The sequence below is a fragment of the Myotis brandtii genome, unplaced genomic scaffold (genome assembly GCF_000412655.1).
Source record: "Myotis brandtii unplaced genomic scaffold, ASM41265v1 scaffold53, whole genome shotgun sequence".
NCBI lineage: Eukaryota > Metazoa > Chordata > Mammalia > Chiroptera > Vespertilionidae > Myotis > Myotis brandtii.
This window is the reverse complement of record NW_005369942.1, coordinates 3,433,561-3,450,185: the sequence shown is the minus strand read 5'-3', so window position 1 is coordinate 3,450,185 and position 16,625 is coordinate 3,433,561.

The window sequence follows — 16,625 nt, the reverse complement described above, 5'->3', positions numbered from 1 at the left end:
ATATATATATATTGTTAAACAGATATAGGTATATAGACATGTAGATATGTAGATACATATACATATTAATCATTTCATCACCTGATTTTGTGTCCACTGCATTGTGCATCTCTTTGGCCATCACAATTGGCCTCAGTAGACTTTTCTTAGTATGTTTCTTTCTCGGGACATCGCCTATGTAATTGTGCATTCCTGCTGATCCATTTGCATGGTTTACAATTTCAGGCTGCCATTGTCCATGACCATGTTCCTCTGAAGTTATTGTTGTTTCCATGTCACTGCCATGCCAACCTTTTGGAATTGATTTACTGGCTGGGAAGCCCCTCAGCTGTCACAAACTCATCTTTCAAGAGAATTCAATGCAGAAGAGTAGCAGTGAATGCTATTGTGAGACCTAACAAATCCCTGGTTGCAGATTCAATGAGAACTTTGTACCTTCCTTCGTTTTCAAGTGATGGAAATACACAAAAAGGGCAAAATGCTTTTTCTGTGTGTCCCTCCAAAACTTTAAAACAGTTTACAATTATAAAATATGTAGTTATTCCTCATTAACTGATAGGTAGAGCATTTTTATCTCCCTTAATTTACTGGATGGGAAAAGTTCGATTTTGGTACAACTGACTTATTGCATGATTCATCCTATTTTCTCTTGAAATTTTTAATCTAATGTTATTTCTTACACAATTTGTGTGTCTCTTCTGTTCAAGATATTCTGCTTACCATTGCTGACTTGGTTATTACAGATGCACATACAATACAGACTAATGTATGAGATGCTAAAGATGTATGGTTAATACATTTGCTATATATTTCTGGATGGGATATCCCAACATGCAGAAATGAAATGTAAAATAACTATGCTGAGCATTATGACTTCATTGAAACCAAAAATATGTTTAAAGATTTTGGAGGATCTGCACAATTAGAATATGAGAAGGTAAAACTAGCCATTTCTGAAAAAAATTCATGAGCATATGTATGTATGTCTGCCTTCTATGTGTACAAGATGGATTACACATTTTTAAAAATTCCCTTTGATCTGGAGCCAATGATAGATACAATGTTTTGCAATTGGAATAAAACCTTTATCAGAGACATTACTGAGAAGGTAAATTGAAGATTTGAAAAGCCTTGGGGCAGGAAAGCAAGGTAGGTACTTCAAGACATGCCTTAATTAGTTTATCTACCCAAATCCCGGAATGTAATTTACTCTCCATCAGAATATGGCTGATTCCTCAGTTTAACTGCTGAGCAGCAGCAACTGTTGTTTGCCACCTTTCTTCTAGGGGAGACGGATAAGTAGTGAAACTGACTGCTGTGGACATGTTAATATTCAGTTTACCTCTTTCACCCTTTGCCTCAGGCAGCTAGCACACTTTGCACAACCTGAACTTTATCAGGATTTGGAAAAATTCACCTTAGGGAAATTAAAGCTGCAGACACAGTTAAGGGACCTATGATTACAAATAATTCACAATCCCCCATTATTTGGCATTACTGAGCAATATTGGTGCAAATCCAGAGGTTTGATATTTCAGGAATTCTTGGAAAGCCACATGAGTTTAAATAACGTTTAGTGTGTTATCTTTTCAGCCTAAATCAACTTAAATGTGACAACATAAATTTTTGTGTTGTTGTTGTTTTATTTTAATTGTTTGGTTTTTTTGTTTATTTGTTTGTATAAGAGACAGTGTTATGGAATTGGCATGGAAAAATGTGCTGTGCCAGCACAGCCAAGGGTTCAGTGAGCCTGAAAAGTGGGGGCGGGGGAGGGGTGGCGAAGGATTAAAGAAAAGACAAAGAGAATATAGCTGGGGCTCAGTGGATCTCCTGTGCCTGGATGAGGCCACAGAGAAGGATCCAGCCAGCAAGCTGAGGCTTTATTTTATAATCAGAGAAAAACAAGGTAGTGGTCAACATAGTTACAATGTTCTTGTGAGTTTCACTTGTTTTGGCAGCACTTGCTGCACCTCCCACAGCCCATTAGCTACCCAGGAAGGATCTAGGGAGTGACCATAGGTCAAGCTTAATTATGCTAAGAGGGCTCTGCCCTCTAAGCTGGGACTTGTTTGTGGCTCTGCCACAGGTCAATCTGAGGCTTAACTCTAGAGCCACTCCCTACAGAAAAAGTTGTACACTCAGAGGTTGAGGAAAGTATACCTTTATTCAAAGCAGCACTGCTAGTTTAGGGGACTCAAAGATCCAGATCCTGAACAACTTAGACAATGAGATTTTCTCCTTATATATTTCTGAGTTTCTTTGTTTCTTAACTACCAAGCTTCTGTAGTGGACTCTCACAGCCCCCCTGGAGTCCGTTAGATGGTTAATGTACCAGTAGATTGTATCTAATGTCCATCCTGGATGGCAACACTGACCGCCCTCTAGTTAAGCTGTTACGTCCTTGGTTTATGACTCTTGTAAATTGGGAGTATTTAAGTAAATAGGTCTTGCAAGACCAGATAATTAAGGAAGGGGCAGTGACTTCATTATAGGCTATCCGGAATGTGCATTAGGAACACAGATTAACTAGGTACAGAGTCAGGCCACTAGTCTCCTACATTCTTTCACAAATGGAGTTAATTATCAGCTAGCAAGAGTGTGCAGTAGAAGGCAGGTCACTGGAACAAATTCAGATTGCTAGCCCCCCAAAAAATATCTTATGCCCCCCCCCCCAAAATATCTTATGCTCCCCATCTACAGGACTCTATTAGATATTATTAGATATTTGTATTACCTCCTCCGAAACACACACACAACACACACACACTCACACACGTGCGTGCGGGAGCACATCCAGTCTGTGGATACTCAGGTGGACCATGTAGAGCCCCTTTCAGAACTCATTCCCCCAGGTGCAGCAATGTGGCCTGTTGATAAGTCAGAGATGAGACACTTCCAACACTCCTCTGTGAAGCTTCTTTGTTCAAGATTACCTCGCCCTCCTCCTCTCCCACATGGCCATCATCCCAATGAATGGCCCATCAGGAGTTCAGAGGGCCATCAGCCACGTCTCCATTATAGACATCTCTGAAGGTGAATCCCAGAACATGTTCAACTTCTCTAGCCATACAATCCTCCTTTCCTTGCTCCCTTACAAGTGTTGTTTTTTCTTCAAATTCCTCCTTAACAAGCATCCCTATTGCAAATATTAGTTTCAAAGTCCAATTTGGAGGAAACTCCACCTATATATAGTGATCAGACAAATAAGGCTAGTTCTTGATAGGAAGAGGCAAAAAAATCAAATCAAAGTTTCCCTCAGATTGTTTATTATTATTATTATTATTATTTTATGCTGAGCCATTTTAATGCAATGGCAGCTCCATTTTCAAAAAAGAGCTAGAACCTGGAATGGGAGGTTAAAGGATTTCTTCAAGACTGGTTTTAAGGAAGTTTGGAATGGATTATAACTCCTCAGCCACCACTGTTACCTGAGTCTGGGTTTCCCAGTTGCATCCTATGACACTCAAGTATGTGCTTTTTGTTTCCCTTTTAGTTTAATCCTCTTTCTTGGTTATACTTTTTAATAAATTTACCAAATTATCTTTCTCTATTTGCTATAAAACACTCTCTTAAACAGGGCAAATTTGTGTAGCAGTTGGAATAAAAACTTTGAAATCAATCAGACCTATTTTGCATTACTGCTATGACTTTTTCTAAATAATAATCTAGCATAAGTATTCTGAGAACATTAAGGGCCAATATGTTTATCTGTATAGTAAAAATCATAATATAACCTATAGCCAGGAATGACATAAGAATTTAATTGCAAAATGTTTTCAATAAATAAAGCATAGTATTTGGCATGTAGTCAGCACTAAAAAAAGACAATTATAGTAATAATAAATAATTATTAAGTTTATTAGTTCATATAAAAATTTTAAAGCATTTTTATTATTCCTCTAAACTTGAATTACATTATTTCCTCTACCAAAGCCAACATTTAAAAATTGGCATAATATACCTTTAATAAATTCAACTCCTTTAAAATTATGTTCTCCTTTCATGGGTCTCCTTTATTCTGTCTTTCTGACATTCAGGCCTCTCATGCTCATTTTTTTTTATCTCTCCCTTCTCTCCTCCCTCTACTATGAAAATGTAGCTTAAACCCACTTAATACACCATTTACACCCAGTCATGCATTTTTAATGGGCTATCTGTTACAAAGATATTTTGACTGGAAAACAAATCTCCATAGATATTGAAGGCAGCGTTAAAAATTTTAGGCACCAAAAAACAGAAAGGGTATAGTATAAGTACCTGACAATTAGCATTTTTATTGTAATGTAAGTGCCTGACATCAATCTTTTGATTGCTAAGACATTCATTTCAAAGTCATCCTTCTTGAATAAATACAATGCAAGGTGCAACTAGATAAAGAGTTAGGTCACCCCACCCATGAAGTTCCCCCTTATAGAAAGGTTTAGATGAATTAGATCTGACTGAACCTACATTTTCATTCCCATGGTGCTTTAATTCCAGCTCTTACATTTTTAAATTCACCAATAAAGGGTGAACCCAAGAAACTCTAGGTACCTAACCCTCAACCCCCATAAAGCTCAGCACTCTCTCTCTCCTCAAGACCTCACTGTAGCACCAAGTAGGCCTTACACCTTCTAGGGCCTCTGAGTAATAAGCCTTTTTTTTTTTTCCCAAAGTACCGTGATGGCTGTAAACCAAATGTGGGTGTTTGAGTCTGAGTTCGTTGTCTCGCAAAATTGAAGAATGAAGTTGTGGACAAAAATGGTTGGCAGACCCGAAGTTTATTGAGAAAAGCCAGTCCTGGAAAAGGTGCAGCTGGAGTTCCAGGAGCAGACCAGTGTCCAGAACTTCCTTTCCATGGCACAATCAGGTGTTAAAGTCTATTAGTCCATGTGTAGAGTCCTACATGACCATAAACCATGTGGGCACAGGGGAACATGTCTCCTGCCATCAACCCAAGAATGTAAAGAATGTAGTGCCTGGGGAGAGGGAGGGTGTGAGGGGAAGGTCAAGAGAAAGCCAAACTTTTTAATTTAGGGGGTGGATACAGCCTTGCTAGCTCCTGATTGGCTTTGTTAAAGAATTTTGTCTTAGCAACATCCTTAGGATTGGTTCATACGTCTTAATTGCCTTGTGATTGGTTATCTGCATGCCTGTCTTAGCAATATTCATACATTTTAAAGTTCATGCTTCTCCTACATACTCTTCCTTCCCTACCCAGTTGGGTTGCCTCAGTAACTCTGCCTAGTTGGGTACCCCAGTTCTATTTCCACCCCACCCCCATGGTCCCCTATTCCTGACAATCTAGCTTCCTTCTGTCTCCTCAGTTGTTGCTGAGGTGAGTCATGCAATCATAATAAGAACCAGGGGGGGCTGGGGGGGGCAGTATTTCAGCCACAACACTGGTTCCAGTGGGGGAAATGTCTGTGGGGGCTCCCACAAGTAGTAATGTGCACTGGTGAGTGCCTCTAGGCACTCCTAGCCAACAGCATCACTAATCAATAGACTGTGACCCATTTAAAACATTTATTAGAAACCTTCAAAGCACAACAGAAACAACTACTGAGCCTACATACACATTACAGAAAGTTAAATGTTTAAGAAAGCACATCCACACTATGGGAGAGTACACTCAGTTAATGTTATTATTATAGTGCACTAAATAGTACTCTAGTGACTTAAGAGATGCCTCCCCAAGCACCTATTTCCAAAAAAACAAGATTCATCTGGTTCATTTTGTATGGTTAAGGCTATTATTTACAAAACTCCTGGGAAACAGAAAATAATTTCATTTGTACCTATTCAAGTTTAAATCTTTTTATTGTGCTCAACCCCTTAAACTGCAGATACACAAATATTTTGTTTATTTCAGTTTAAGTGGGGACTGCAAATGTCTATATACATAATTCTAAGATATAGTTATCAAAGGCAGTTAAGTTAAATTGCGGCATACATCAAACAAAATAAAATAAATCCTCCTATGAAGGCTCCACAGTAACTTCCAATTCTATGGTCATACAATCCCTAGAAATCCCCCAAATAACAGATCTGTGGACTACATGCACTATGTTATTGACCTTAACAGACATATTTAATCATATTGATGCTTGCTAAATGTTCAAATTATGTTGCTGTGGTCTAAATGTACATTGGTTCAGAATGGTAACAATACTAATACAAGGAAAAGCTAATTATCTTTTTCTTACTTAGTCCAGCCCATTTGTCATAATATTTTAAAACATGAAGTCATTTGGAAGAAAAAGAGCAAAAGGCAACAGGAGTGGTTAAAAAATAAAAACTAATTTCAATGGCCATTTTTTGTATCACTTATTGATATTTGCACCATAACATAAATAATACAAATATATCCTATTGATATATTTACTTAACTTGGAGTATATAAATCAAAATTTCAGCAAACTCTTTAGCATTGAGTCAACTGATCAAACAAATGGATATATATCTGTCCATATTGCAGGGATGTTACAGGTAAGATAATGATAAATAGAAAAAATATATAATAATAAAAGCAGAATATGCTAATTAGACCGGACATCCTTCCCAGCATCCTTCTGGACGAAGCCGAGGCAGCAGGGGCCAAGCCCCTTGCACGAATTTCGTGCATCGGGCCTCTAGTGATTATTTTAAAAGAAGAGAATGAGAAAACCATCTAGAATTTTAATGTATATAAAAGGCAGTAGTTTCATTGCAATAGTGTTTTTCCAAATACTCTCCATACGAGTATTTTTCAAATTACTCTGCCAATTGTCATGCTAGGTGTCCCCCATTTATTCAGCTCTATTAGGTAGCCTTAGGATTGTAGAAGGAAACAGAGCCACAATCTCTGCCATTGAAATTCCACCTCAATAGTTGGAGATAGAAGACTAAGAATATGAAGCAACAGGGAAGTTTTGAATGCTGAATGTAGTTAGTATGCAATATGAGCTAATGTATTATAGGAATTAAGAAGACTGGGAGTGCAGTGATGGCTGATATAGACAAGGACATTGGGGAGATAAAAGTGAGCTATATCTTATAGGTTGTACAGAAGTATTTAAATGAAGTGTTGAGAAGAAATTGTTTTGATCTGAAGAGTGAAGTTAACTTGAGGCCCACTTTTAATTTAAAATGTTAATAGCAAAATTTGGATCATAATAAAGCCTCCGTCAAACATGGCAGGGTCTTGGTAAGAATTTCTAACTTGTTTCATGCGAAATATCTTTTAAATCTTGCCTAATTTTGTAACTGATATTTGATTTTACTCCTGAGGTTATTTTAAATGAAGAGAAGATTGGATGATAGGGTTATGAGTCAGCAATAACAGGTTTTTTTTTCCTTGAACTGAAAATAATGTTAGACAAAAGCTGCTCAGGTAATTTAATGTTTGTGCCTGAAGCTGTACTCTGATCAACCTTTCATTTTAAAGCATCTCTAGCTACAGATTTTCAGTAAACCATTTTCATAATTTTAGATCCTGTTTGCACTATCAAGTGACATCTAAATAAGTGAAATCTTTTTCATTAGCCTTGTTGCTCTTTTTAAAAAAATTAAGGTATCAAACATTGAACATGCTTTAGAATAAACATATTCCTTAAATCTTAACATATTCCTTAAAAGATTTAGTAAATATGCAAATATGCTCCATAAACAACTTTTATCTAGAAACGCATAGATGAAAGCAATCACCAGCTTCAGTTTCTCAGACTTAATTGGATGTGAAAGCTGAAAAATATTAATTCTATTTGATCTATATGTAAACACAATCTCAAAATACAAATGGCAAAATCTCAGCGTTTATTGTTTTTTTAAACTCTTTTGAGCGTTTATCTAAGATATTATTTATGTGATAGATGCTCTAGAGGAAAATAAAGATATATGTGGTTGAAATCTTGAGCATACACTGGGACAACATTTCTTATTTCAAATGCACTTTTCAGCATGAACAGATAAGCCAACAGAATATGCCTGGAGGAAAATATAAATCACATTAAAATATTCCCAGTTTTAAGACATAAAAACTGAACACCAAAGCCTGATTTATTCAAATATCACCATAAACTTTTCAACATTGTTATCAATCATGCATATTTAAGTATGTTAAGCTTTAAAAGAAATTATATTTACTTACAAGTCATTTTATTTTTTGCTTTGTTGGTTTATCTCCAAAGTATCTATGTTGATATGGATTCTTGGTGTATTATGTAAAAATATATGGATTTCCTTTATTGTCCCTGCTTATTAAATTAAGTGTGAAAACTATACTCTGTTAGGGTAAAAGAGAAAGAGAACATTTCAGTCCCTAAACTGGAAGAAGCAGGTATTATTGTTGATGTGCTGAATTTGATGATGGGCAGGACAAAAGAGGAAGTTGGGGGGAAGACAATCACCAGATTGAGGAAGGCCATGTTTAGCAGGTTAGTCTTAAAGAGAACAACTAGGAATCAGAAAAATCATGTTTGCATTTTAGAAGCAATGTGCTAAACTGAAATGGAATCGGAAAGTTCAATGATCCGTAATAAAAGTAGAATAAAATACTATTTTCACCAATATAAGAAGCACATTGACAAAATCTCCTTTCTATTTACTATAAAGATATCTGATTTATTAATATGTGATTATCTATTTAGAATTTTATGTTGAAAATTATTATTAAAATTCACATGAAAATGATTGTGAATTAATTATATAGTTTCATGAACTATTGGTTAGAAAAAAGTTTTTAATTAAAGTAGAGAAAACTGTTTAATGCTAAGTATTGTTCCTCCAGAAATCTTAATCACTATCATCTGTGGAGCTTAAAAAATATTACTGAACTTAAACTCATATATTCTGATTTAGTAGCTCTTGGAGAAGATGAAAAAAATACATAATATTAAAAAGTAACCTAGGTGATTCTGATAACTGGAACGGTGAGCCGAGGGTTTTTCCCGAGTTGTGTTTCACAACGTCGAAAAATGAGCTCCGTGGACCAGAAGATTTAAGCAAAAGTGTGGAAAACTTATTATGAGCTAATTCAGATTCCCCAACGGGGAAGGGGCCCAAATAATGGGTTGCCATTTTAGGGGTATATATGTGCTATAAGGGTGCTCTATATCTACCTGTGTCACCATCTGATTGATTCCCTCATTGTTCTTTCCCAGCAATGGACCTGAACTCTCTGTTTCTATGTGTATGTACATCTTGATCCTGCAGGCCCTCCCTTGGTTTCCCAGGCCTCCTGCTCTGTGTCCAAAAACATTTTATTATTTCAGCACTAAAGGCCCAATGCACGAAAATTCATGCAAGAGTAAACCTCCCTTCCCCTGGCTGCTGGCACCGGCTTCTCTCCAGCACCCGGGACCCGGGCTTCCCTCCTCCAGCCACCAGCAGGCACCCAGGACCTGGGCTGCTTCCCTCCAGCCCTGGCTTCATCAGGAAGGATATCCAGAAGATGTCTGGTCTAATTAGCATATTACCCTTTTATTATTATAGATCAGTGGTTCTCAAACTGTGGGTCGCGACCCCTTTGGCGACCCTTTCACAGGGGTCGCCTAAGACCATCCTGCATATAGATATTTACATTACGATTCATAATAGTAGCAACATTACAGTTATGAAGTAGCAACGAAAATAATTTTATGGTTGGGTCACAACATGAGGAACTGTATTTAAAGGGCCAGAAGGTTGAGAACCACTGTTATAGATTATTACAGACTAGAGGTAATTTCGTGCATTGGTGGGGGGGGGGATCCCTCAGCCTGGCCTGCACCCTCTCGCAGTCCAGGACCCCTTGGAGATGTCCAACTGCTGGCTTAGGCCCTCGTTCCTTAACACCCGCCTGCTCACTGCTCCTTACCACTCGGTTCACTGCTCCTTAGCTCTGCCGTAGAGGTGGGAGAGGCTCCCACCACTGCCGCTGTGCTTATCAGCTGTGATCTGGCTTCTGGCTGAGTGGTGCTCCCCCAATAGGAGAGCACAGACCACCAAGGGGCAGCTCCTGCATTGAGCGTCTGGCCCCTGGTGGTCAGTGTGCATTATAGTGATTGGTCGTTCTGGTCATTCTGCCATAATGGTCACTAAGGCTTTTATTATATAAACTAGAGGCCCGGTGCACAAAAATTTGTGCACTGGTGGGGGAGGGGGGTGTGGGGTGTCCCTCAGCCTCACTTGTGCCCTCTCACAGTCTGGGACCCCTCGGGAGATAACCACCTGCTGGCTTAAGCCCACTCCCTGGGTGGCAGATAGCAGGCCCGATCCCTCGGTGCCTGCCCCACCTCCCCGGGTTGCGCACACGGCAGGGCCGATCTGGGGGTTGGGGCGCTGCCCCGGGTCGGGTCACACATGGGATGCCCCAGGCGGGTCACACACAGAATGCCCGGATGGAGGCCGGGCAGGCTGGCCAATCGCTGCTGTACCGCCTGGCCGCCCCAGGTCGGGTCACACACAGACGCCTGCTGCCCCAGGTTGCAGATAGCAATTCTGGATGGCAGCAGGACAGGTGGGATGGCACTGTCCTGCCCCACCACCCCAGGTCACAAATAGCAGGCCCAGATGGTGGCGGGGCAGGTGGGATGGCGCTGTCCCACCCTGCCTGCAGTATGCAAATTAGCCGCCATCTTTGTTGGTGGTTAATTTGCATATACCGCTGATTAGCCAATGGGAGGTGTAGCAAAGGTACGGTCAATTACCATGTTTGTCTATTATTAGATAGGATAGAGACCCAGTGCACAAAATTCATGCACGGGGGCAGGGTGGGGGAGTCCCTCAGCCCAGCCTGCACCCTCTCACAATCTGGGACCCCTTGGGGGATGTCCAACTGCCAGGATCATGCCTAAACCAGCAGTCGGACATCCCTCTTGCAATCCGGGACTGCTGGCTCCTAACAGCTCTCCTGCCTGCCTTCCTGATTGCCCCTAACTGCCCTCCCCTGCCTGCCTGATTGCCCCGAACTGCCCTCCCCTGCTGGCCTGATCATCCCCTAAGTTCTCACCCCTGCTGGCCTGATTGCCCCTAACTACCTCTGCCTAGGCCCCTGCCACCGTGGCTTTGTCCAGAAGGATGTCCGGAAGATGTCTGGTCTAATTAGCATATTACCCTTTTATTAGTATAGATGGTTGGTTTCTGTTATTAGGCTTGCTCAAACTTCTGTGTTTGCCCCTGTCTATGTTCTACTTGCCTTTGTTTCCCGCTGGACCCCTGCCCATCTGCCTGCATTTCAAGCTGACCTCTCTCAACTCTAAAGCGTAAAAGATTTAGAAAGCATAGTAGTAGTAGTAACATTTATAGGCCAATGAAAGAAAAAAAATTATCAGAGTGACATAATGGATAGGATCCACTTTTTTGCTAAGTAACTCCCTTGTGTATATTTCAAGATTTAGGTATGTGTAAACTAAAAACAAATAAAGAAATTTAGGTATATGAATAAAATAAATGAAATCAAGTGGATTGCTTGGAACCAAGACCCAATGGATACCAGAAATGACTTTTCTTTAAGCAAAGTCTGAAAAGGCAAGAGAAATGGGAGTTCTCAAGCACTAAAATAACAGTATATAGATTTCTGTTCCATGGTGAATAATGAAGACGTGGTAGAGTGAGATATGCATGTGAGAGCAAGAGAGAAAGGCTCCTGTCCATTTGAGTAGCCAATTATAGAAATACAGCTTTGGGTCTAAAAATGGCTGGTATTTTAAGAGTTCAACTGGAGTATCAGGATTGTTTTTTCTATAAATGAAAGCTAAATGGGAACTTTTTTTTTTTCTTTTTCTGAGATCCAATATTCTTAAGATTAGGATTTCAGGAAATAAAGGAAAGAAGAAATTCCTAATTTCACATACAAATGATTGTTTCATAAGTTAATTATGTATTAATTTTCCTTGGACAGCTACTTTTCTGCTTTTCTGCAGATATTATGAAAATTGCAAGGGAAAGCCTATCACTATGCTATGAGAGTAATTACCTTAAGAATGGCCAGGTTTTAATGTTCATTGTTGGTATTGAATTAGTGTTTATAATGTCTAACCTCACATCCCACACTTCTTCGCTTTATTCAGATGATTATCACTATTTCTTAGAGATAGAGTGTAATTAAATATTTACGTCCTAGAATCTTTCACAAGAACTATAATTTAAGAATATGTATTGTCTTCAATAAGGCAATTCATTTCATTAACAAAATTCAGCAGTACTTTACATAAGAATCGTCTAGGTAGAATTAAAATAAAGTTTAGAGATAAAATTATTAGAATAAACTATGTGCTTTCCCTTTTAATAATATTATGACCCAAGAAATATAACATGATTTTACCTACTCATTTCCCTCTTCCCTGTAATGAATTTTAATCAGTGTATACTTTTTATATGTTGTTTTTCAAGTATAACAGATAATGTGTATTAAATAGTTTATAACCTGGAAAAGACTATTAAAACAAAGCAGAAAATCAACTTAATACAGATATTCCTCTTCTAAAGTTTTGGAATTATTAATAAGACACCTTAAGAATTAGCCTGAATTCATAAGCTGAGTTATAAAAATACAGTTTTCATGTGAAAATCTAATTGACTTTAAAATATTTTATACTAATAATTATAATAATTTTGTTTCTTTTGGTAAAGTGTCTAGAAATTTTATATTTAGCATAATAATATTTAATCCATAGGTATTTTAAAAAGATAGGTTAAAAAAGTATAATCAATAAATATCAATGGAATCTATGTAAAATTGAATTAGAACTTTATTTCAATAACTCCAAGATTCAAAATTAAAAACATATGATGGTATTTTGCCAACTAAAACTAAGATCTTAATGTTAAAATTGTCATTAAATATTAGTTAAATATGTATTTGGACTGACTTTATTCTTGAAATGACACTTGGATTAAATAGATATAAATAGATAATATATAGATAGATATAGATATAAATATAGATATAGGTATAGATTTAGATATAGGTATAGATATAGGTATAGATATAGAAATAAAGATAGAGATGATAGAGATAGAGATAGAGATAGAGATAGATAGAGATGTGGAAATACATATATATGTGTATTGTAAGGCAAATTGGTAATTATACACAGAGGCACACAAGGTATGTGTTTCCCTGATGCTAATGTGCATTTCTTTCTGTGCCATGTCCTCTTTCTGAGGCTTTTGCTTTAATCCTTAAATGTAGTCAAATGATAATGTGATCCAAATATATTTTATTACATCTTCACCTCCTCCTTCTCCTGTCCAAGCTTTTAATTTGGCTGAAAATATAAATATTCCAAAGTTTCCCTTTATAGAAAAAAATATTAAAATAATCACTGAGCACATTGCCACCATGCAGTATGAAATTCTAATAATATAGGGAATCCTGAGTTCTTTAAATATACTTATTGAATTAACAATCAGTGCCTTGAACAGACCTCTTAAATTCTGACAGCAGAGTTTATCTGCAAATTTCACTATTGATCGTTCCTTCGAACTGAGAGATGTCCTAAGTGTAATGGGACATGACTCCAAGGCAGCCCCTCAAGAGTGCCCGGAGCAGTCGAATGGTGTAAGCAGAAAGGAGAAAAATTCTAAATATACATTGGAAAATAGTGGTTTGAGCAAAGTTAAACAATTTTCTATAGTAAAGAATTTATTTTATAGAGCCCTTATAATGTTATTGTGTATTTTACACCTCAGAGAAATCATGATGCACAACATTTCTCAAACTGATTTCCCAGGAATCTATCTTACATGGAGCATTTCTGGGAGGCTAGAGTTGAGCAAAAAATACTTTGGGAAATGCCACTTTACTAGTAAAAGCACATGGATTACAGAAAAAACAAATGGAATGCTTCATCAGCATTCCAGATTCAGCGGCTAGAAACACTAATTAAAATGTCAGATGCTTAAAAAGAGGATGACAAAAATAATTATATCGAAAAGTGAAACGGGAAAAGAATGGGAAGGCAGTGAGTTGTGCTAGAATGAATATTAGAATGAGTCAGTAGACCAAAATTCCAGTTATGACCTGAAATAAATATGCAATATGATATTGTGTAAACTATTTAACAAATCTGTTTAATGTTTAAAATGAAGATTAGCTGAAAGATCTCCTAGGTCTCTCCTACTGTTAACTCGAAAATTTTAGTCACTGGAACAAATTTGCACAGAGAATAATGTATAAATTAATGTGTTTCTAGTCATGGAACAAAGACCTATGCAAAGTTAATTCTATTTATGAGCTATAAATTTGCTGTTATGTTAAGAGGATTCCAATCATGCAAGCATAGTCAAGCCAAAGATCTATATAATAAAAGCCTAAGTGACTTATGGTGGAAGAACCAGAATGACCAGTCACTATGATGCACACTGACCACCAGGGGACAGATGCTCAACACAGGAGCTTTGTCCTAGTGGTCAGTGCACTCCCACAAGGGAAGTGCTGCACAACCAGAAGCTGGGCTCAAGGCTGGAGAGCAAAGTGGCAGTGGTGGGAACCTCTCTTGCCTCCACGGCAGTGCTAAGGAACAGTGAGCCGAGTGAGCAGTAAGGAGCAGCAAGCAGGCGGGTGGTAGGGAGCGAGGGGTCCCGGACTGCGAGAGCGATGTCCAATTGCTGACAGCAGTCGGACATCCCCTGAGGGCTTCCAGACTGCGAGAGGGCGCAGGCCAGGCTAAGGAATCCCGGCCCAGCCCCTGCCCCCAGTGAACAAATTTTGTGCACCAGGCCTCTAGTACATTAATAAAAGGGCAAGAAGCAGGAATCATGATGTAATACCTTCAGTTTGCTTGGGTTGCAGAGAGAGTTTGAGGATTCCTGGTGGGAGCCCCTCTCCTCCTATTTTCTTCTTTCCATACTATTCTTTAAAAGCACTGCTCTGGATGACGTCTTTAATCTCTGGAATGCATTAATAGTGAAGCTGAAATGTGGGGTGTTGAGTCTGAGTACATTGTCTCAGGAAATCAAAGAATGAAGTCTGGAACAAAAACGGTTAGCAGAACCAAAGTTTATTGAGAGCATCCATGCAAATTAAAATCTATTAGTCCATGTGTAGAGGACCACATGGCCATAAGCCATAGTGCAGGGATATGCTCCCCACCCACCACAGGAATGTCAGGAACCCAATGCGTGCAAAGGTAGCTGGGGGAAGGTGAGAGGAAGTGCACACCTTTTAATTAGGGGGTGGATTGGCCTTTTCAAAGAATTGTCTTAGTAGCATCCTTGTGATTGGTTATACGCCTCACTGCCTTGCGATTGGTTATCTGCAAGATGCTTGTCTTAGAAACATTCATATATTTTAAAGCTCATGTCTCCCTCCCACACCCTCCTTCCCCACCCAGTTGGGCTGCCTTAGTAACTTCCTCTAGTTGGGTTCCCAGCTTTACTCCTCCTCCATGGTCCCGATTCCTGACTACCTAGCTCCCTCTGTCTCCTCGATAACAGGACAATATTTTTGAAATAATAGCTTTTTGTTGTTGTTGTTCTTTGTCTCTTCGGCCCTTCTTCCTACTATGAGATTATAATGAAAGAAAGAAAAACTGGATTTGGGTAAAGCTGGCAGCTCCCCTGGCGTACTGACTGGTGGCATTTCTGTTTTCATCACCTGCCCCCCCCCTTTTTTTTTCCGCTTTCCTCAGTATCAACTAATACTTTCTAAGTGTCTGAGGGAAACCATACTCTCCACAAATGATAATTATCACAAACACTTTTCTATGTGTCTGCTCCTCGGTATTCCTTCATGGGAAGAGGATTTTGGAACCAAAATCAGACTTCTGATTATGCTTTATGCCCTGTCACCTCTTTTATTCTGAGTCAGCATCCCAGCTTTTTGAATGAGAGGGATAGTGGTAAGAAGAAGGTTACATAATTTACCAACATAATTCTACATAACTTTATATTAACCTATGTAATCTACCTACTTAATCTAAGCATCTTTTGTAATATATAAATTTTACACATGTATCTTTTAAAGCTGTTATGCAGTAGGTATAATGACATATCTAACAAAAGAATGGCATGTGTGAAAAATGCTTTTCTTTTCAAAATGCTAATTTTTATAAACGCTATTGTAATCTACTAAAAGGAGTTGTCAAGAGCCTTGCTAGACACAAATGGATAGCTGGCTTTCCCCCCTAAACTCTCTAGCTATCTGAATAAATTGTTATTCCTATGAACATTGCATAGTTTATTGAAAAGTTCATAGAAACATTTACATTATGTGAAGGAAAACACAAATCAGCTGAAAAGCAGGCAAAATATGACTAATGCTTGATTGTATATTTAGAATTTTTATAGGTGCTGACTATTATTCACCATGCTATGCAGTGCCCACAAATCTGAACATTGTCCTATCGTGAATATATATAGCACATGATACTCTCTTTCTCTGGTGAGTAATCCTTTATTTTCAACTATTTAAATACATTTATTAGTGTATCAGTTCAGATGGAATTTTCCTATTTAATCAATTTCAAATTTATACACTAATTAAGGTAGTAATGAACTAGAATACCTATTATGTTTAAATTATTCCATGGCTATGATATTAGTGCAAAGAAAGGTGTTAATTCAGTTCCCCAGCAGCTATCATCTGAGGGACCACAGGTTACTACAGATTAGTAATGGTCCCCAGGCCTGTCTCTAAGCTTATATATATATATATATATTTTATTGATTTTTTACAGAGAATA